Source organism: Euleptes europaea, chromosome 4 (genome assembly GCF_029931775.1).
Source record: "Euleptes europaea isolate rEulEur1 chromosome 4, rEulEur1.hap1, whole genome shotgun sequence".
Lineage (NCBI taxonomy): Eukaryota > Metazoa > Chordata > Lepidosauria > Squamata > Sphaerodactylidae > Euleptes > Euleptes europaea.
Window position 1 is genome coordinate 35,710,931 of NC_079315.1, and position 23,078 is coordinate 35,734,008.

Below are 23,078 nucleotides of genomic sequence, written 5' to 3' on the forward strand. Positions count from 1 at the left end.
CCCCGCTTTGTCTGATGAATCTTGTATGTTGCAGCACAGAATTTAGCTACTTGTTTCATCGTCTGGGCTGACCCTTCCCATAGGAGATTCCTCAACCTCCCTTCCTTAGAGCTGTCCTTTGTTAGATTAATGATAGGGGAAATTAGCTTAAGTCTTGCTTCCTCATAAAAAGAGCATCTGAAGAAAACGTGTGCAACAGACTTCACCTGATTTACAGGGACACCCCCATTCTGATCTTGATAACCTCTTAAATCTGGCTTCTAGAATTGCCGAAGGTAGGGCAGAACTTCTGGCTAATGAAAACACCCTTCTTTGTTTGTTTGTAGGAATGACAGGCATTCTGCTAACACATATCTATTGCTGATTGGGGCCAAAAATGCAGGAGAGCTCACAAGCTTGTTTTGGCATTCAATGTCAAAAAGCCTCTGCCTAACTCATTGCTTTGCTTGGTCACTGTAGAGCTCTAACAGGAAGTGGGCAGAGAATCCCAGGCTTTTGACTCTCCTCTCAGTCTGTTGCCACCATCCGGATTTAAAATCATCACCAACGAGTAATGGCAGAAGGCCTTTAGTTGCCCCCAGCACTTTCAGCCAGAGATAAATGGAGGAAAGACCAATCCTAGCCTCCATCTTTAACATCCTGGTCTCCAAACGCACCCAGGAATTCAATATGCATGATGGTACTTGGAGTATTACTCTAAGAAATTTAGCTTGGACCCGCTCCAGTGGGGCATAACTGGACATAAAGGAACCCAGTAAGGTTCCATACAACATCTGGGCCGTAGACTTTGCCTGAAACCATCTAAAGGCAGCTGGAATAAAGTAGGCTCCCTTTGTAAAAAAAATTTTAGCATATTATAGGACGATCTTTCAGCTAGATTCGCAGCCTGCCTATGATGTTCCATTTTTAGACCATTTGATTGAAAAGTCACCCCAAGGTATTTGATGGACTGTACCTGTTCGATTCTTTTCCCCTTTATATACCAGGCCCCTTTTTTACGATGTTTACCAAAAGCAATCACCTTAGTTTTTTTGTCATTTATTATAAGCGATTCCCTGGTACAATAGTCAGCTAAGCTGGCTAGGGCTCTTCTCATGCCAGAATTCTATATGCAACTTATTGGAAAACTCCTACAACTCCAGTAATTGCTGAATGGATTAGCAAATTATTTGCCTTTGCTCTGATGTCAAAATTAACACACTTGATGAAAATGAATTCAATAGATGACTTTAAGTTGAAATGGCAGCCACTATTTGACAAATATTCATGTGCTTTCATCTCCTTTGTTTTTTAGTGTGCAGAGAGGCAGAACGTTAAACCAGCAATTAACATTTGAAGTTTGCAGTTTTAGTTCAATTGATATAGAAATGTCCATGTATGTATTCTATCGTAATAGTTATTACCTGATTACTAATTACTAATTGGAAGAGCCCCGTGGCACAGAGTGGTAAGCTGCAGTACTGCAGTCAAAAGCTCTGCTCACGACCTGAGTTCGATCCCAACAGAAGTCGGTTTCAGGTAGCCAGCTCGAGGTCGACTCAGCCTTCCATCCTTCCGAGGTCGGTAAAATGAGTACCCAGCTTGCTGGGGGTAAAGGGAAGATGACTGGGGAAGGCACTGGCAAGCCACCCCATACACAAAGTCTGCCTAGTAAATGTCGGGATGTGATGCTACCCCATGGGTCAGGAATGACCCGGTGCTTGCACAGGGGACCTTTACCTTTAATTATTAATTAAGTGCTTTCAACCTTTTTGTTTTCCTTTGGGTAATTTACAAGAATGACTAATCAACAATTTAAGTTTAAAGTTGATGAAGGGTGCATGTATATATTGAAGCTTGGGCACAGGCATATCTTTTTCTTTGATTCTTCCCCATTTTCTTTTTTCTCCTGTTTTCTCTTTTCTACACCCCAAAATATAAAAATATAAAAAAAATTATTTTTAAAAAAGGTGTTACATAGTAAAGCTGGTGATTAACTCATGAGGTCTGTTGAGCAAAGTGTGGCTCTGAGCAACAGCATAATGGGAAGCAAAGATGGTGGAGAAAGAGAATAAGCTAACTTCTCGATACTGAAACTTACGGAAAAGCTAGCCAAGACCAGGTGACACCATCCAATCACAGGGCTGTCTGGCTGGAACTTTCTGGGTGTTTCGGGCTGGTTCAAGCTAGATATGTGTTCCCGGGGGAAGATGAGCAAGTACCCCCTCCCATCTCCTTACTCAAATGTTTCTCATGAGCTAATTTGCTCTGCTCTGGGAAAGAACCTTCAGAAGCCTACCAGATAGCGCCATCTGCAGCTTGTGATACAATAGTAGAGTTGCCAGCTCTGAGTTGGGAATTATCTGGAGATTTTTGGGGTGGAGCCTGAGGAGGGCAGGGTTTGGAGAGGGGAGGGATTTCAATGCCATAGAGTCCAATGGCCAAAGTGGCAATTTTCTCCAGGGGGACTGATCTCTATCACCTGGAGATCAGTTGTGATAGTGGGGGGATCTCCAGCCACCATCTGGAGGATGTGGAAAATTCCTATATAGGAAAATTAATTATCAATGCTCAGCCACCAATAAGACTATTATACTGGACTTGCTATTTCCAAATTATGTATGCATAACACCAACATAGTTCAAGCAGTTACAATAATACATGCGGAATAACAGATTTAAACATACAAATTGCCATAAAATAAAGTCCTTGAGGAAGAATGAAACATTAACCCGACTTTATATCTTCAATGATTTGGAATTACACCAGGGAAAATAGAAGAAACTTATCCCACAATGTGATGCTTCCGTGCCAGAGATGCACTGAGTTCCGTGGTCTGCTGGTGTTAGCTGGCCAATCCTGTGTTGTTGCTGGATTCCTTGCTGCTGTGCTAGCTAGCATACACAAGCTGCTGGAAAACTTCCCAGAACGCTACTGGAAAAAGCTGTGCATATAAGCATAGAGAGTGACAAGCCTCCGGATTTGATCTTGTTTCGCTTTGAACATGTTTGCTTCCTCAGACATATAATGTTACATCCAACTGCAATCTTGCAGTTCATAAGGGTACTTTATGATCCCTTAGAGGATCTGGAGGATGGCAACCCTATACACTAGGTCTCATAATGGAAAATAACAAGCTGAACAGCCAGAGAGAACAAAATGGTTGTTAAAGAGACAAGATGGCTTTTTGTCTGGACAGGAAGATATAGAGGTTTTATCAGCAATCTTCATCAAGAAGCCAGAAGAATTTTGCAAGTGCCAGAGAAGTGTGGCACCCATGCGAGAGGCTACATGCCTGAAAATGCTCAACTTGCTAGAGTACAAGAAGGATCTACTCAGTACCAGCTCTTAAGAGGAAAGGTTACATTCCATTCAGTTCTGTAAACAGTTGGTGTTCATTACCAGCTGAAGCAACATATCATATATTACGGATATGGCTGTGGATGACAAGGGATTTTTTAAAAAAGTTATGGAACTACTGTTAATACTAAGAGGCCTATCGATATTCTGGGGCACGGGGGGCCCTCATTGCTAGGGGGTGATGGGGCTTCTGCCTGCTGCTGCCCTGCAGCCTCTACACCCACAGAGTCACAGACCGGGTGGCTTCGATCAGCCAGCGGTCTTGGCTACAATTAATCTGCTATACAGTCTGAGACTCAGGAAACATGGGGAGGGAGGAAATCGGCTGTTGAGGAGGATGAACTGGCAGCTTGAGAAGGCCCCATGCCACTTGGGGAAGGATGTGCTAGAACTGCCAGCTCCAGGTTGGGAAATTCCTGGAGATTTGGAAGGTGGTGCCTGGGGAGAGCAGGGTTTGGGAAGGAGAGTGAACTCAGTAGGGCATAATGTGATAGAGTTCACCCTGCGAAGCAGCCATTTTTCCAGGGAAACTGAGCTCTGTAGTCGAAAGATCAGTGGTCATTGAGGAAGATCTCCAGGCTACACCTGGAAGATGGCAACCCCAGGAGGCATCTGCCTAGCCAAGAGCTGCATGGAGATGTGCCAGCATGGCTCAGCACCACAAGCTGAGTGACTAGCCAAGCCCTGCATGTCTGGCTGGGTGAAAAGGCTGTCTCTTTCCCCCTTCCTCCTTTAGGGACAGCAGAGCCTGACCACCTCATCACACTGGCCATTTATGCATGGGTACTTTGACTCGCATTCTCCTCCTCCAGCCAGCCTTCATCCCACCCCTCTTATGAAGCCCCTGGAAGCCATCTTAAATGAGACTGGAGAAATAAGCAGCCATGCGATGGCAATTCTCCAGCTGCCCCCTGCCAACTTTGTGTGTGTGTGGAAATGCTAGTTTATTGAGAAAAAAAATAAATAAAGATGAAGAGAGAGGAGGCCAAGGGAAAGATCTGGCGCTCCCCCCCCCCACGGGTAATTCATTACCCAAATGTAATGGGGGCAAGGGAGCACCGGATCTTTCCCTCAGCTGCCTCTCTCTTCATCTTTATTTATTTATTTAACATGTTATCGATAAACTAGCATTTCCACACACACAAAAAAACAAGTGGGGGCGGCTAGAGAATTACAATTATCATGGTGTTGGAGAAATAAGTGGTCTACTTGGAAGAAAGCCCCATGTTATTCAATGGGGCTTACTCCCAAGAAATTGTTTGTAGGATTTGTGGAGGTCTCCCCTACCTAATCATGCTGCTTCAGTTTCAGGCAGTGTAGAGCAGTGTGAAAGGCACAACCTTACAGCCACGATTAATAATTAAATTACTATACTGACCTGGATAGCCTGATCTCATCAGATCTCAAAAGGTAAGCAGAGTCAGCCCTGGTTAGTAATGTATTTGGATAGGAGACCTCCAAGGAATACCAGGGTCGTGACGTGGAGTCAGGCAGTGGCAAACCACGTCCGAACATCTCTTGCCTTGAAAACCCAAGGGGTCACTATAAATCAGCTGTGACTTGACAGCACACACACACACACACACACACACACAAATACTACAGAATAAGACTAAAAGAGAAAAGGAGGAAGCCATAAAATCACTACAATGTCTGCAATGTCCTTTTCTTATTAGTCTAAACTGTAATGCACTGCTCCCCCTCCACTTCCACACTGAAAGTATCCAGAAGTCAGAAACACAACTTATCCTAAACATGAAGAAGCTAAATGAAAAAGTGTATTGTTGGTGCAATGTGTGTGGGGGAGACGTGATGTCATCTCAGCAACCATCAGATCCAGGAACTGAATGATGTCTTCCGAACATGGCTAAAGTATGAAGCACAAAGACATCACTGGGTGAACAGTGATACAGTTGCTTAGGACAGTGTCATTGGTGAATGATGATAATGTTGGTACCATCAGTGCGGGCATGGTCCTTGGTATTGCTGAGTTTGTTTTGTTTCTACAGTTTCTATTGTACTGTTTGGTTCATTTCTGGGAGTGTCTTTTTTCTAGGATAAAAACTGCGCAATCTATTTTTATTGTAAAGGAGTCATAATTTTAAAGTCACAAAGGCTTCTAAAATTAATGTAAACATATTAGGTTAGGTTGCACTAATGCTATATTTGCCTTTCAGCACTGTTTGATGATTCCCTGAACTTAGATGGGACTTCACCTTTGTCTCAAACAATGGGTTTCACAGAACAAACAGAGCAATGTAAACTATAAGCATACCTTGTGGCAAGGTGATTCACATATTTTTATCTGAACCTGTTTGCTGATACCTTTGCACAACTTCTAAAAATACTCTGCTGTCAACATGCAGAACACTGCAGCTTACTGAGAATACAGGTAGCTTTTGTTTGCCAGAATTACTACTTAAAAGTCCCAGAATGCATCGCATTTCATGGGAAAGAAGCCATCATGTGGCATTCCAGCAGTGCCCAAGTTGTGATGGATTTTCAGGAAGCCCCTCTGATGATCCAGTAAGTATATTTTGTGTTGACTCAGGCTTAGTTGACAATCAGCCATGCACCGATGCCCAACTATGCTCAGCAGTCAATTGTTGGTGCTGTAATGTAAATACAATAGAGTGACTGTGCAACCAAAGGGCTTAATGGGATAAGTAGGGAAATGTCCAAAACGAAAAAAAGATATAGTGCTGGAAGATAGAACCCCCAGGTCAGATGGCACTCAGTCAGCTACTGGGGAAGAGCTGAGGACAACTACAACTAGCGCTATTCTTAATAACACAACTGGACTAAAGCCAAAAGACGTTCAGTTGTTGACATGAATAGATGCAAAAGGAAAGTCCAAAGCAGTTTGATGCATACAATACAAACATGGAATGTGACAAGTATGAAACAAGGTAAGCTTAAAATTGTAAAATGAGAAATAGAATGTTTAAACATTACAATCCTGGGAATGAGTGAACTCAAGTATACTGGATTAGGACATTTTCAATCAGAAAATTACAAAGTGTTTTACTTGGGGAATGACAAACACAGAAGAAACAGAGTTGCTTCTGCAGAGTGAGGGGAGATGTAGCACAGGCAGTCTTGGACTATAATGCAAAGTCTGAATGAATAATATCAATCAGACCTCATGGAAAGCCTATCAATATAACCATCACTCAAGTTTATGCCACAGCTACAGATGCTGATAAGGAAGAAACTGAAAGCTTTTATGCAAGTGTCCAAGAAGAAATTGAAAGGAAGTATTTCTTCACACAACGCATAGATAAAATGTGGAACTCCCTGCCCCAGGATGTGGTGATAGCTACCAACTTGGAAGGCTTTAAGACGAAAGTGGACATGTTCATGGAGGACTGGGCTATCCATGGCTACTAGTCATGATGCATACCTATTCTCTCCAGGATCAGAGGAGCATGCCTATTATATTAGGTGCTGTGGAACACAGGCAGGATAATGGTGCTGCAGTTGTCTTGTTTGTGGGCTTCCTAGAGGCACCTGGTTGACCATTGCGTGAACAGATAGTTGGACTTGATGGGCCTTGGTCTGATCCAGCATGGCTTTTCTTATGTTCTTATGATCACACACTTAAACAAGATGTGCTGATAATCATAGAAGACTGGAATGCAAAAGTAGGAAACAAAGCAGAATAAATATTGTTGGGAGATTTGGGCTAGCAGCATGAAATGAAGCAGGAGGGCAACTCTTAGAATTCTGTGAAGACAACAATTTGATCGTTGCAAACACATGTTTCAGGCAATCAAACAGACGATTGTATACAAGGATATCACCGGACAGCCAATATAGAAAGCAAATAGATTACATAATTGAAAGCAGAAGACAGACTATCTATTCTTTCTGTTACAACAAGACCAAGAGCCAACTGTAGTACAGACCATGAACTGTTAATATCAAAAATTAGAATAAAGATGAAGAAAAACACCAAAACATTCATAGTGCAAAAATACAATCTAAACAACATTCCTGAAGAGTTTAAAGACCATATAAAGAACAGATCTGCGTAACTAAGTCCAAGTGAATGTGAACCAGAAGAACTGAGTTGAAACCAGAGAGGATGCACAAAGACTATTCCTGTAACCAAAAGAAATGAAAAGTCTCACTGGATGACTGAGGAAGCTCTTATAATTGCTAAAGATAGACAAGAAACAAAAATAAAAGGTGACAGAAACAGAACCAAAAGTCTAAATGCTGCGTTCCAGTGATTTGCACTTAGAGACAAAGAGAATTATTGCAATAACCACTGTAAAGAAATAAAAGAGCATAACAAAAAAAGGAAGAACAAGAGATCTGTTCCACAAGATCTAGGAAATTAAACGGAAATTTAAAGCACAGTTAAGCATACTGAAAGGTCACCATGGAAATACATTAACTGAAAAGGAAAAGAAAAGACGGGAACAATACACTTAAGAACTATACAAAAGAGATAAAAGGATGACTGATTCCTTCCAAGAAGAATCTTTTGAAGAAACTGCATTATTAGAAAGTGAAGTGAAAGCTGCACTGAGAGCAATTGGGAGAAACAAATCACCAGGAGTAGATAGGATATCAATAGAGCTATTCCAAGCCACAGGAAAAGAATCCATCAAAATCTTAACACAAACATACAAACAAATATGGAAAACAAAACAATGGCACACAACTGGAAACAGTCAATTTACATTCCAGTTCCAATAAAGAAGATGTCAAAGACTGCAGCAACTATCAGACCATCACATTAATTTCTCGTGCAAGTAAAGTGGTGCTCAAACTCTTACAACAAAGATTGTAACCATATATATAATGAGAAGCAGATGACACCACATTACTGACAAAAAATAGTGAAGACTTGAAATGATTCCTGATGAAGGTTAAAGCAGAAAGTGCTGAAGCAGTATTACAGCTGAACATCGAGAAGACAAACGTAATGACTACTGGGGAATTACACAACTTTAAGGCTGACAATGAAGAAATTGAAATTGTTCAAGATTTTCTATTCCTTGGCTCCATCATCAACCAAAAGAGAAACTACAACCAAGAAATCAGAAGGAGATTGAGACTGGGAAGGGCAGCCATGAAGAAGCTAGACAGAGATAGTAAGCACAAGTTTCTAAAAATGTACAACTATTTGCAATGTCGTCTTGATTGTATTGACAGCACACCTTTAACTTTACTCTGCCTCCCCTTTACAGAAGCGTGAAACCTAAAAAGCATGTTTAAGTGGTTTTTAGTCATAGGTATGGATTTTTAGTCAAAAAAGTGTGCAATGGCTTGACCACCCATCTCCACATGCCTTCTTATAGGCCATTATTCACGTGAAAATGTGTTCCTTGAACTAGCAAAACTTCAGACACTATTTTACAGAGATCTAACTTTTTAGAAAACATTGTGTTGATGTATCAAATGTTGAGCATGCAGAAGGCTCCCATCGGGGGGGGGGGTGTTGGGGGGTCGCTCTGAGCTAGATATTTTGAACATTTGCAAAGAAGCATAGCCTACATGGCAAGAATCAAAGCCACAGTGAAGCCTCATAATGAACTTTGGCTATCAAAAGCAAGACTGTGATTTTTTGTAATGTTTCTTCATCAGCTTCCTTCTCCCCTGAATAAACAAAGTTCATCAGAACCTTCCAATAAACTTTGTCTTCCTTTTCTCAGTGTTGCTGACTAGCCTGCCCTTTGCTTGACTTGCTTCTGTGCACACAGTTTCCCAGCAATTGTCCTTGAATCCTGGCTACTGATCTGCATTGCAACTTTGGAACCAGATGGCTCCTCCAGGAGAAAGATCACTTTATGAACTAGCATACATTCATAGTGTTGCTTGCAGGATAAAGAAGTGACTTACCTGAGTTAATGAGGCTTGCCATCCATATAATTCTGACCATCTCCTCCCCTATCGCCAAATAACAGTGGCAACAGTTGTTTTGATTATCTTTGTTCTTTTATGTCTTTAGTATTATTTTGCACTACACACATGGTATAGTGGTTAGACTATCAGACTAAGATCTGAGAGACCAAGGTTCAAATCCCCACTCTGCAATGGAAGATCACTGGGTGACCTTGGACAGCCATACAGTCTCAGCCTAACCTACCTCACAGGACTGTTGTTGTGAGGATAAAAAGGAGGCGGGGAGAATGATGTTGAAAGCCACTTTGGGTCCCCACTTATGGCACAAAACAAGTTTCAGTAGCTGGAAGAAAGAAAGAAAGAAAGAAAGAAAGAAAGAAAGAAAGAAAGAAAGAAAGAAAGAAAGAAAGAAAGAAAGAAAGAAAGAAAGAAAGAAAGAAAGAAAGAAAGAAAGAAAGAAAGAAAGAAAGAAAGATTTTATTTGCATCCAAGTGAAAGTAGAAATCAGTGTCCATGAGAACTGTTGAGTGGGGGTGAAGAACAAGGAAGGAAAACACACAGGAAGGGTTGTGGAAAGCAAGTCCAGATGCAGATGGCTTAACTTATTACTCTTAGCTTCTTACTGGAATTAGGGTTGCCATCTATGGATTGGGAAATTCCTGGAGTTATGGGGATGGATCCTAGATTTGAGCAGAAAAGGGACCTCAGTGGTGTATAATGCCATAGAGTCCACCATCCAATGCAGCCATTTTCTCTGGGGGAACTGATCTCTGTATGCTGGAAATCAGTTGTCATTTGGGGAGATCTCCAGAGCCCACCTAGAGTTTGGCAAGCCTAACTTGAATGCCTGCCAAGTGGTTTTATCACAGAACATACCAGCTCCATAAAAGTTCATATGACCAGCATAGGGTTGCCAACCTCCAGGTACTAGCTGGAGATCTCCTGCTATCACAACTGATCTCCAGCCGATAGAGATCAGTTCCCCTGGAGAAAATGGCCGCTTTGGCAATTGGACTCTATGGCATTGAAGTCCCTCCCCTCCCCACACTCTGCCCTCAGGCTCTGCCCAGAAAACCTCCGGCTGGTGGCGAAGAGGGACCTGGCAACCCTACACCAGCAATAAGGACTCCCTCTAGAACAGTGATGGCGAGCCTTTTAGAGACCGAGTGCCCAAACTGCAATCCAAAACCCACTTATTTATCGCAAAGTGCCAACACAGCAATTTAACCTGAATACTGAGGTTTTAGTTTAGAAAAAACAACACATACATTAACATCTTTTGCCTTAAAAGAAAAACACAATAACAGAGCTTTCAATGATACAAACAACTTTTTATTGAAAGGTAAAAGTTTGCATTTGGCATGCTTTTGAACAATTAATGTTTGTTCAAAGCCCTAAGCTGGCCGACGGGGAGTCCAGGGAAGGCAGATATGACGGCTGCTCAACTTACCTGCGTGTGCCCACAGAGAGGGCTCAGCATGCCAAGTCCGGCACGCGTGCCATAGGTTCACCAACATGGCTCTAGAAATACTAATGGCTTCTTGGGCATTATTTGCTAGCTGAATGAAGACTGAGTTGTGACTTTTCGTGTCTCAAGAGGATTTGTCATGATTATTCCATAATTTATTTTGGGCTTTTAAAAATTTCAGAGTAGAATACATTTATTGTTCCACATTTTTATTGTTATATCGTGTCTGCCTACAAGGGCAGACACGATATAACATTATAAAATTATGTCTGCTGTGAAAACACTGGAGAGAGTTTTTCCCCCTCAGGTGCACCAATGAAGGAGATGGGCAATAAATTCAAGACATATAAAAGGAAGTACTTCATCACCTAATGCAGGGGTCTCAAAACTGCGGCTCCAGAGCCGCATGCGGCTCTTTGGCCCGTTGAGTGCGGCTCTCTGAACTTGGGTCGGAGCCCCTGCTCTTGCACCCGCTCGTGCCGGCAGCCGGGCTGCGGAGCCGGCACGCCTGAGAGAGAGAGCGGGCGCACTGTCTCCCCCACACACACCGTGGAGAATGGCCGGGTGCCCCTTTCCCTTTCCCTCAATGGTTGGGAGGCTAAAGCCTCCCCTCCCCTCTAGCTGCGCGATTGCTGGGCGGGCAGCTCGTTGGTTCCTGCCCCCCCGCCTATCAGCTGTTGGGCGGGGCGGGCTTCCTTTGGTAGACCTGGCCTCCGGCTGAGTCCCATTGGGAGGCCATGTCTACCCACTGGCTCTCTTGGCAGTACACCTGGACTCCGAGGAGGGGAAAAAGTCCCCCTTCAGAGGCCAGGTCTACCAATTGGCTTCTATGGGCCTCTGGAGGCCAGGTCTACTGCCAAGAAAGCCAATGGGTAGACCTGGCCTCCCAATGGGACTCAGCCGGAGGCCAGGTCTACCAATAGGCTTTTATGGCGGTAGACCAGGCCTCCAGACAAGGACTGGACGGGGAGGGGGAAATGGCAGGTACTTACAATTTAATTTTTATCAATAAATAAGATCACTATTCAGTATGATATCAAGTTTTATTCAGTGTACCTATAGTTTAATTAAGACTTAAAACTTTAATTAAAGTTTATTAAGTTAATAAACAGTGTACCTACCTATATAGTTTAAGTTTAAGAAATTTGGCTCTCAAAAGAAATCTCAATTGTTATACTGTTGATATTTGGCTCTTTTGACTAATGAGTTTGCCGACCCCTGACCTAATGCATAATTAACTTGTGGAACTCACTGCCTCAGGATACAGTGGTAGCCAATAATGTAGAATTAGCTAATTAAATGAATTCACACAGGTCCATTAATGGCTATTAGCCCTTGAGTTTATGAAGCCTCCATATTCAATGGCAGTAACCCTCAGAATACCACCAGAATACCACTTGGAGGGCAACAATAAGGGGAGGCTTTCACTTCTTTGCCTTCTAGTTTGCCACTATGGGAAACCAGATATTCTAGACTAAATGCGCCACTGGCCTGATTCAGCAGGGCTTTTCTTGTGTTAATTCAGTATAATTATTCAAATATACACAAGGGAAAAATAATTAGGAACACGAAACATCTGAACTGCAAAAAAAGTTAATCCTTATCTCCCAGGTTCAGTCCTTGGACAATCCAGTTAAAAGGATCAGTCACTAGGTGATGTGAAAGACCTCCACCTGAGACCTCGGAAAGCCACTACCAGTCAGAGTAGACAATACTGTCCTAAATGGACCAAGGGATAAGGCAGGGTTTGTTTCAAGCAACATGTTCATGTGTTCATGTCAACCAACAGATAATATGATGGAACTTAAACAGATTGTCAACGTATATTTTATTGTCATCATTTTCAGGAAATCATGTTATCATAAAGGCTTCAGGCTTCCTTTTTCCCAAAGAAAGCAACTCTAGATGACTCAGCTATTCCATAAAGAATGTGTCCCATACTTTTGCTAACCGCTGGTGCTCTGTTGGTGGTTTCTTAGATTTTTGGCAAGCTGATGAGCATTTGCTGCCAATACAGTGCTCTTACACAAAACATGAGACTCTAATATTTCCAGTACTGCCAAATAGCACTTGCAGCAATTTACAAATATTCAAAATACCAAGCTACTGGGGAAAGGAAGGAATACAACTCAACCCTGAGCTCCAATTCCATACATTAATGGGACTCTGTGTCAAAGGGGATGTTCCTTTATTACGCTTTTTGCAACCACGCAGTACCATCTCAACAGTGTCCTTTTCCAGATTGGCTGTCCAAACCCTATCTGATGAAGACATAGCAACTTTTTTATAAAAAATACACGCTTGCAGGTTTTTTTATGGTTGACATTCATTACAGTGGCTTCAATTCAGATCATGTGGCTGCCGAGGAGGATTTGCAAATACATGAAATATCTGTGTGTTCCTGTTAGCTCTGAACTACCACCTTCTTGCAACACCTTTCTACAGTGAAAAGGATAACAAGTGTTGGGGAAAGCAATCCCTTCTGACTTGCTCAGTTCTTGTACAACTTCTTGCTTTCAGTTTGTCTCTGCAATACATACTTTCCAATGATAGCATACCTATATTATTCTCAAGTTGGAAAGTGTACTGAGTAAGAACAGCTATCAAGCCAGGAGTGTACCTCTGCAGGAATTACTGGAGATGTTGCCATGAGGCAGAAGGGGTCTGAAAAACCTCTCCATTGTTCCAACTTGACTACTTAAGCCAATGGCAATGGTCATTTATGCATGGGAGTTTTACCTGAGGTTCTTTGTTCACTGGACCCACACCTTCCTGTTGGGAATCTATGCACCAGCAGTCTCCAAGCTCAAATCAAGTTCCTGGCCCTTTAAATGCTGCTTTGTAATTGGCTTACTTTATATTGCTTACTGTGAGAGAAAATCCCCCCCCCCAAACCCAATTGCTACATAAAAAAGCATTTTAAGAAGAAAAAATGGAGCTATCTGAAAGGGGGGGGAGGAGAAATCCATACCTTTAAAAAGCCTTTCCTCTGCTCAGAAAGAGCTCCGAGGAAGCAGAAAGCATTTGAATCCCCGCCTCTTTACATGCTGCTTTGTAATTGGCTGCATGTTTCCTGCGATAGAAACCAAGTTTGGGTGTCCCCTGCTTTGCCTTATGCATGTGGATTTCAAGTGGGCTAAGGGAAGAATCAAGTTAGCAGAGGAATGGGAAGGTCCAGGATTTGTGAAGGCTGGCAGCAAGGTCATCTCTAATGGATGGAAAACTCATGCATAACTCCAAGGAACAACCGAGACAGACCGGGGGTGAACGTGAGTGAAAGTACCTACGCATAAATGACCAATAACTCACATCAAGTAGTAGATTTTGGGCCCTGTCCTAGTGACATTTGCATTGCAACCCTAGGGTTATACCTTCTAAGTCTATTGAAGTCAAGGGATTTAGAAGGGACTAATTCCATTTAGGATTTCACTTTACCGATAGTTCTGTCACCAGTGCTGTGCCAATGAATAAGGGAAGAAGCTCATTCTTCCCTGTATCCACTGAGTGAAAACTGCTACTTATTTATATGAATAAGTAATGAGCCAGTGTGGTGTAGTCTAATCTAGAGAACCAGATTTGATTCCCCACTCCTCCACATGAGCAGTGCATGCTGATCTGGTGAACTGGGTTGGTTTCCCTACTCCTACACATGAAGCCAGCTGGGTAACCTTGGGCTAGTCACAGCTCTCTTAGAGCTCTCCCAGCTGCACCTACCTCACAGGGTGTCTTTGTGGGGAGGGGAAGGGAAGGTGATAGTAAGCAGGTTTGATTATTCCTTAACTGGTAGGAAAAGTCAGCATATAAAAACCAACTCTTCTTCTTCTAATGCCTGGTTTGGACAGTGAAGATGTGGCAGGCTTGGTCCCAAAAATAATTCAAACTCCAAATTAACAAACTGGCACCCAGGAGATAGGCAGACAATCTTCCACATTATTTATGGTCCAGATTTCTCCCTTTTTTGAGAATAAAGTGGAAGCTTTATCGGCATTTTCACTGTTGTACTTCTCACAGCTGAAGAGCTAACTTAGCTGCTGCATATTATTTAAAGTGGCAGCTTTCTCAAGGGGAAACTGCAGTGATGAAAACAGCAAATCAAGCTTTGGTTGCAGGTGGGATTCTTCCCAGGCTTGTGAATATGTGACCAGCCTACATTTATAGATAGGGATGCCAGATTCCAGGTGGGATCTGGTGATCCACCGGAATTAAACATCATCTCCAGACTACAGAGATCAGTTCACCTGGAGAAAATGGATGCTTTAGAGGGTGGACTCTATAGTATTGTGTCCCACTTGTGTCCCTGTCCTCCCCAGGCTCCATCCCCAACTTTCCAGAAGTTTCCCAACCTGGATCTGGCCACACCACCTCCGCCATCTCCCACTGGTGGTCACGGGGGAACTGGCAACCCTATTTATAGAACTGGAGATGAATAATACAACACACGCATAAAATAATCCCTCCAGACACAGTTCAGTCCACATCAAATTTATTACCCAGTGATTGGAGGGCCTGGTATTGTCAGAAAATGATGGTGAGAGATGCGTCTTCTCTTCTATAGGAAATTCCACTACGACTGTGATCTGCTTTGAAAGAGAACAGCCCAGCATCAGTAGCTATCTAAAGGCACCTTCCTTGTCCTAGACAAGAATGAGCTCAATCAAGAGCTCCATCACCACTCTCTGTTGCTTTCAACATATGCTACATCATGCCAATAAAGGTCTTGAATTGAATTGAAAATATGCTACATCACTGAACTTGGGAAACGCTGTATGTTAGAATACTTGTATTTGATTTTTTCCCCTTTTAGAGAACTAAACCTGTAAATTATTTAATTAGCCCACTCAATAATTAGGGTAGCCTGAAGAAGGCTATAAATAAAAATTATTCTAAGGACTTTCATCAAAGAAACAGAGTTGAGTCCAGTAGCACCTTAGAGGCCAACAGGAGTTTCAGGGTGTAAGTTTTCAAGAGTCAAATCTCCCTTTGTCAGACACAGAGTAGAAATGGAGATCTTTGCCCTTTTATCCTAGTCAGAGGATGGGCGGGGTGTTGTAAAGAATGCTTGTATAGGATGCAAAGGTACAATGTATATCGTGATCAGCTTGATTAGAGCAGAGGATAAATGCTTGGGAAATAAAAATCCTATGTCACTATCCTATCTCACTACAGATGCTAATTTTCTGCATTTCCTTTCTGCTGTAATAAAGCTGATTACAATATACATTTTATTCTCTAAAGCTTACAATCTGAAACTCTTGTTGGTCTTGGTGCTACTAGATTCAGATCTAACTGTTCTACTGCAGACCAACGTGGCTACTCTGTGAAACTATCATCAAAGAAAAGGGGAGTTTCCAAGAAGACAGCAAAGTAGAAGCATTATTCCAGGAAATTAATTCTTAGTATCTGCCAGTATCTGCCGAGAAACTGTTTCAGAAAAGCAGTGGCTGAATATTGTCTGTGAAATGAGGTTTCCTAGAAATATTATAAGTTTCAACACACAACTATAACTAACTCTCTATATCGCTCAGGTGCACTTTTAAAATACAAAACACATCTGTAGTTGTTGTAATAGATTACAAAAACGCAGAATGCTTCATTTAGTTGCACTTCATTGCAATTTTAAGGTGCGGCAATTGAACCATATATATTTTGCCTTCAACCTCACAGCCAAACCTAGGTTACAACTCTACACAACCTATGCATGGAAGGAAGTTCAATTGAATCCAGTGGAATTTGCTTCTGAGTAAACGCAATTGTAACTCTGTTGGCAAAAAATATATATCCTAACCATACTTACTAGAAAGTAGGTCTCACTGAACTCAGTGAGACTTCTGAGATGTAAATGCACATAGGATTGGACTATCAAGGGGAATTGCGTTTTCTGCCGAGGTTGATCCTTAACAGCTGCTCCTCTATTCGCTCTTGCAACAGAAGGCGAAGAGAAGCCTCCATTTCTTGACCATTTCTTTGCTATATAACCATGTCACAACCCTCTGAAGGATTCCCCCATCTCTAACTCCATGGATTTCTATATGCTTTGGCTGGAGTAACTCTGGAGGACTGCTCTGGTATTCGTTATGGTATTCCAAGCTCATGAAACTTGTAATTAGCTGCATAAGGACATTTGAACACATGGGATCCAAATTCTTTCATGTTATTTATATTTACAGTCAGAATCTAGTCATTCTCCATGGGGAGTAGAAGCGTTTTTAATATGTATGAGCAGAGTATGTTTTACATATGCATTGCAAAACCCATTGTGGCAAAAGCCCATTTAGACCACATGTGAAAATGACTAAAGCTGTAACCACTTTTCATTGATTAATTAATAAATTCTTAGTTAATAAAACAGTACAAGGCCTATATTAATCAAGGAGGGCAAATCTTAATCAGAGGAACTGACAACTAAAAACATTCTTGGGGAAGATTGTGTGGGAATGATTAACAAACTATGGAAGAATGTTTTTTTCTAACGACTGCTTAGATCCAGCTGAGCATTCCCGTGGATTGAAGGATTTCTGCCAGCAGAGCATGACTTTCTCACCTCCCCCCTCTGACTGCTGCCCAAACTGCATCCAGAAATGCTCCTTCTCCCCCGGAACAGCTGAAGCAGGAGGGAGGAAGCCGGAAAGTTGCACTTTGTGGATGGAAATCTTCCATTCGTGTGGGGGGGGGGGACCCTCTAGTGGAGCTGAGCTTTTTTGTGATAACTCTCAAAAGAGAATCTGTAGTGAGGTTTCGATGAAGTGTCAGTGCATTTTAGTTGATTACAGTTCATTGATCATCTCTGTTAAAATCTTTAATCAGTTGATAATCATAGTTAAAATACTAATAGAGGTCATATGCTATTAATATAATGTTGTTTGCCATAAGCCTATAGGGTGGGACAGAGTGAATCTGTACCCATATGTCATTATTCATATAAATACAAGTAGAGGACCTACAAGGACTTGCGGAGAGGGGATTTTCTTTTGAGGTATTCTTGACCCTCTTTAAGTTTCCTGTTGTACTCAGTCATCTTTGCTAAAAGGGGATTTCCCCCAGAATCTTTTCAGCATGATAACGATGATGCAAGTGTTTTAAAGACATCCACCCTAAACCAGTGGGCAAAACGGAGTAGGCTGGGTAAATAGAGTTTGAAGCACTAGCACTTTGGAAGGACCAGCTCAACTTTGGGGGGGGGGGTTTCTGAAAACTGGACGCTTTCATATGCTAAGAAGCAAACTTTATATGGAAAGGGCCATCACAAATGGGCAAAATTCTTGTCCTTAGAAAAAGGTGGGGTCAGTCAGTTCTCCAAGACGAGAAATATGTGATCTGAACCCTTGGCGATATCCACTTTTCATGCAAGCTTCATCTTCTTAGGCATAGAAGGACCTTGTAACAGACTATCTCCTCACTTGTCAGTATTTGTGACTGAGACAGCATTTCCACTTGTGTGCCTTGGATTATTCTGATGGCAAAGGGTGCTGCCACCAGTTTGGTAACACAGGACTTATTTCCCTCTACACTCTAATGGGAAATATGAATAAAAAGTAGGAACCTGCAAGGACTTTCCCCCTTCCTCCACTATTTCCTCTTTCCCTTTCCTAAAAGCCCCCATAGTCTCTCCCTTTTCCTTGTTTCTTCTCTCCTTCCCACCCAACAGCCAACCAGCATATCTCAGTTTCAGCTGGGTAGCCATGTTAGTCTGTACCAGTAGAACAATATTCAACTCCATTAGCACCTTACAGATCAACAAAATTTTCTAGGATCTAAGCTTTCATGAGTCAAACAAACTTCATAAAATGAGCTTTGATTCACAAAAGCTTATACTCTGGAAAAATTTGTTGATCTTTATAGTGCCAATGGGAGGGAAGGTAGCATGGTATAGTCTGATCTTGTCAGATCTTGGAAGCTGAGCAGGGTCAGCCCTGGTTAGAATTTGGATGCAAGACCACCTAGGAATACCAGGGTTGCTGTGCAAAGGAAGGCACTGGCAACCCACCTCTGTTAGTCTCTTGCCTTGAAAACCCCATAAGGGGTCACCATAAGTCAGCTACAACTTGACAACATTTTATACACACATCAACACACACATAGTGTCACTGGATTCACGTTTTGGCACATCTTACATTTTAGCTGGTATTCCATTTTGTCCAAAGGCCAGGCTTAGGACTGTGATCTCAGTGTATTACCTATTGGATAAATCCTCTTAATAATCTTGTAGTCCATTCTCTTTCCTCCCCACCCCCATTATTCCTATGTCTTTAATGACATTCAATAATTGGGACACAAATGCATTCAGTCTATAAAAACTCAGTTCCCACTGATCTTGGTTGCAGGAGTCAATTGTGATTTTTAGCATTGATAAAGCTTTTTCTGTGTACAAAGTACCACAAATACATGGTCACAGGAATCCACCCAGCAGCCCTGTAAGGAAGGCCAGTTTCATTATCCCCCCTCCAGCTGTTCTGCTTGATTTGTCTTCTACTCCACAATGCAAAAAGAAAACACTTTCTCCTAATCTCTAATTCCATATGAGAACAGGGGCGCTAGAGTTATATGGATGAGAAAACTGGAGCCGGCACAGCTTCTCTCCCACGCAGCACAGCAAATAGCACAAGCTGAAAATGGTCTCTCTGCTGAACAACTATACAAAGGACAACAGCCTCGTCCAGCTCACACTGATGACCCTAAATTGTGATGCCAGATGTATGAGAATATATAACAAAAGACGACATTTGGTTTCATGTCAATTGATTCTGTGGCATCTAGGCATTTCCCTCACTCTCTGGCTAAACAAAGCTTGCAGCTTCAGTGGTACAGTATGCTACTTGGTATTGCAGACTGACAAAGGAGGAACTTAATGTGATCTTTGAACATGAGATAACTAAGAAACTGCAACCTTTGAATGGCTCTTTATTAGTTCATGTACTAAGTTTAGCAAATGACTAAGTGACACTATTTTTGTGGACTGACCTTTCTTCGAGTCTGGTGAGGCTCTGCCTCACTCCAAGGTCTTCATGCTGTTTATGGGATCAAAATGGAGGATTCTCTGATCTCCAGAAAATGCCTTGCACTTCAGCTTCAATTAAACCCCTTCCTTAATTATCTATGTTATGCTGGGAAGAGGTAGAAAACCCATATTTCTGCTGCAGTTTCCTCCAAGTGTCATAGTTAATCCTTTAAATTTAAGAACAACTGTGTGGTAGAATGGCAAGAGTGCTGTGGCATGCCCAGGTTCAGATTTTCACTTGCCCTGAAAACTTGCCAAGCATCATTTTCTCTCAGCCTAACTTACCTCACAAAGTTGTTGTGTGGATAAAATGGAGGAGGAAATACCCAGCTGTATGGGGAAAGGGTGGGATAAATGTACTTAAATAATTTGAGGCCTTAAAGTAGTACTTCTACACAGAACTGAGAGAGACATAGGGATGTGTACATATAAGAGATCAATAACAGTCTTCCCCAAAACACAGCTCCCCCCCTCCCCTCGGTCTGGATCTTTCTCTGCAATGCACAGTCACAACAGAGTTCTGGTTATGTTACACAGCTATCAAGGAACCCCCGATTGGACTTCCGGTAGAGCAGCTGGACTGAGTGCTATGTTCCTTGGGCTCTCCCCGAGTAAAATCGAAGAAGCGCTCTATTTGGGGTGCTGTATAGCACCCCAACCCGGTTCTAACAAGTGGACTGGGAAGTAGGAAACTTCCCTGCAGCCGACAAGAGCGGTTTGACTCCTAAACTCTCTGAGGGAGCTTTTTTAAGTCCCCCGGAGGTTTGGATGCCTGTCCCACCGGCATTGAGGGATAAGAAATCGCCACGAACGCTCCTTTGGCAACCAGGCTCAGCCCTCCTCTACCTATCAACATCAAAGATCTACTATTATCATCAAAACCTCATCTCCAAAAATCCAAGTGAGTCACTGGCACTCTTTTGTATTTACCTTAAATAAGAAGTAACGGGGAGCTGATAAAAACATCTCTGGATCCAGGGTCTCTCCACCCAGTATATAAGCTGAACTTTGAATGAAATATCCATCAGATAAGCCGGCAGGAACTCTATCAGTTTGATCGGCATATAGTTTAAACAAACGGGATTTTATGAGTGGCATGGACTTTACCAATTAGATGCGGCATCGCTGGAAGGGGTGGGAAGATTGAAACCTCCTCCCTTGTAACCAGAGACATCTTTCCGGTTTGGGAGAGTCCTCCAGCCACGTTGGATTGGAGGTGACTTATCTTGGAACCGGAAGACTGCAAGACTTAAACTCTACTGCTCTTTAGCACAGAAGTAATATAAATTACCAGGAAGAAGGTCATAGGCTCAGAAGTACGTTTCCCTTGTGTCACGGCTAAATCGTCCCTACACCTGGAAATCAGTGAGAGGAGACTACAGAAGGGCCGTGTCCTTACAACTTCCTGTGTACTTCCTGCTTTCACTTTACTAGCCGACCTAGAGCGTCCTTTTCAAATCGTTGGTATTTCAACTTTAAAAATCCCATTTTTAAGCTAAAAAGGTGACTTTGACACTATTTTCTGTGGCGAATACACACACACACACACACACATTCTCTGGCTTTGCTTAGGTAAGTAGGCAGGCAGAGAAGTCCAAACACAAAGAACTTAGGGGTGGGAAAGAAAATTCCCATGTCACACCCCCAGCCCTCTCCCAGGGCAACGAGATCCATCTGTCCTGATCAGAAGTGATGTTGCCTGCATTTTCCCTCCTTTTACCAGCTGGGTGGGTGCCAGCCTTGGGGATGAAGGCAGGGCCAGGTGTCTCTGAGCCTGTTCCACAACATGCTCCCTTAAGGAGCCCTTAATAGGCATGGATCCTCATCACCCTGCTGCCCAGGATGAAGTTTGGCCCCCTCTTCTTGGGTAAGTCCAGGAGGGTGGAGGCAAACTCTGGACAGCACCATAAATAGTGGCATAGGCTACAGTGCTGATTCCCTTTATACAATGCCTTCTTGACCCACTCTGTTCTATGATAGCCCTATTCCCTTTATAAAAATGCCCACCTCAACTGGTCTGTTTTCCATATTTTGCAAAATGACACAAGTATGGGAGCCTTCCTGATTTCCTCCAGCAGATTATTCTACAAGGTAGGAGCCACAACAGAATTGTATAATTTCAGTTACCCAAAGGGCCTTTCTTTTGACATATTCTGACACTTTAATTATGAAAAGTTGTTGACCCCTATGCTAGAGATCTGATTAAAACTGAAGTGCAGTAAATTGGATCCTGAGGAATCTCAGACATGTGGCCCATTTATGGAGGGTGACAGATCACAGTCCCCTTGCACCAGACGAAACGAATTGTGCAACTGGCAGAGTTAATTTGAATCATCATCCATGTGCCCTAGCACTTGCAATATAATAACATCTTACTCATTCGCCCTCACAAACATCTTCTCCTTTTACAGATGGGGATTACCAAAACTGTAAAAGGTTATGTCACAATTAAATGGGTTAATCTTTAAGGAGTGGCCTGATTCTTTGTTGTTTTAGCCCAATAAAAAGGGGCAGTTGATAAGCAATATATACATTACAGCAAGACAAAAACCACCCTTTGAAAAATAAACATGGACAGGAGCTGTAAAGAAACAAGGATGCTATGTGGGAAAGGTGGGAGAAATAGATGCTGTTAGGAACCCAGCAATCTCATCCACCTCACATAGCAACAAAACCAAAAGGGCAGTGAACACAAGTTCAGAAGCCTTTGTATGCATTGACAGCACAAGATATTGCCTCCTAGCGTTTGGTCCATCTAGCTCAGGATTGTCAATTCTGACAGGCAGCAACCCTTTATCATCTCTGGCCGAGATCCTTCCCAGCCCCAGGGTTGGAAAGTGACACAAAGCAGAGTTTTTGGGGCCCACCTCCTGCATCCCCTCCCACAGCATAGGACTAACATGGGTGTTAGACTGTCAGAACAGGATCCAGGAGACCCAGGTTCAAAACCTCAGTCTGCCATGCAAGCTTGCTGAGTGACCTTGAGCCAGTAACACACACTCAGCCTAACATATCCCACATAGTTGCTGTGAGAGTAAAAATTGGGGAGAGGAGAACGATGTATGCAACTTTGCGTCCCCACTGGGGAAAAACATGGGTTCTAGATGAAGTGAAATAAAGACATGGAATACTGAAATACTGCATGCCTAGTTTGTCGAGTAATATTTCATGATGATAAATTCACTAATAACCATGAGTACCAATTCACTAGATAGGCAAATAGGCTTCCTATTTGTAATCCACTAGCCCTGAAGGTCCAATGTGAAAGATCCATTTGGATGCTGTCTTGGCAGTTCCCTCGGTAGTCCCCTAACCTTAGGCAACTTGAACACTGGAGGCTCTCAGCCTTGTGGGTCTTCTGGAGTAGTTTGCCTCCCCCTCCCCTGCATCCCTGCCTGGCCCTGCTTCCCTCGCAGCCCT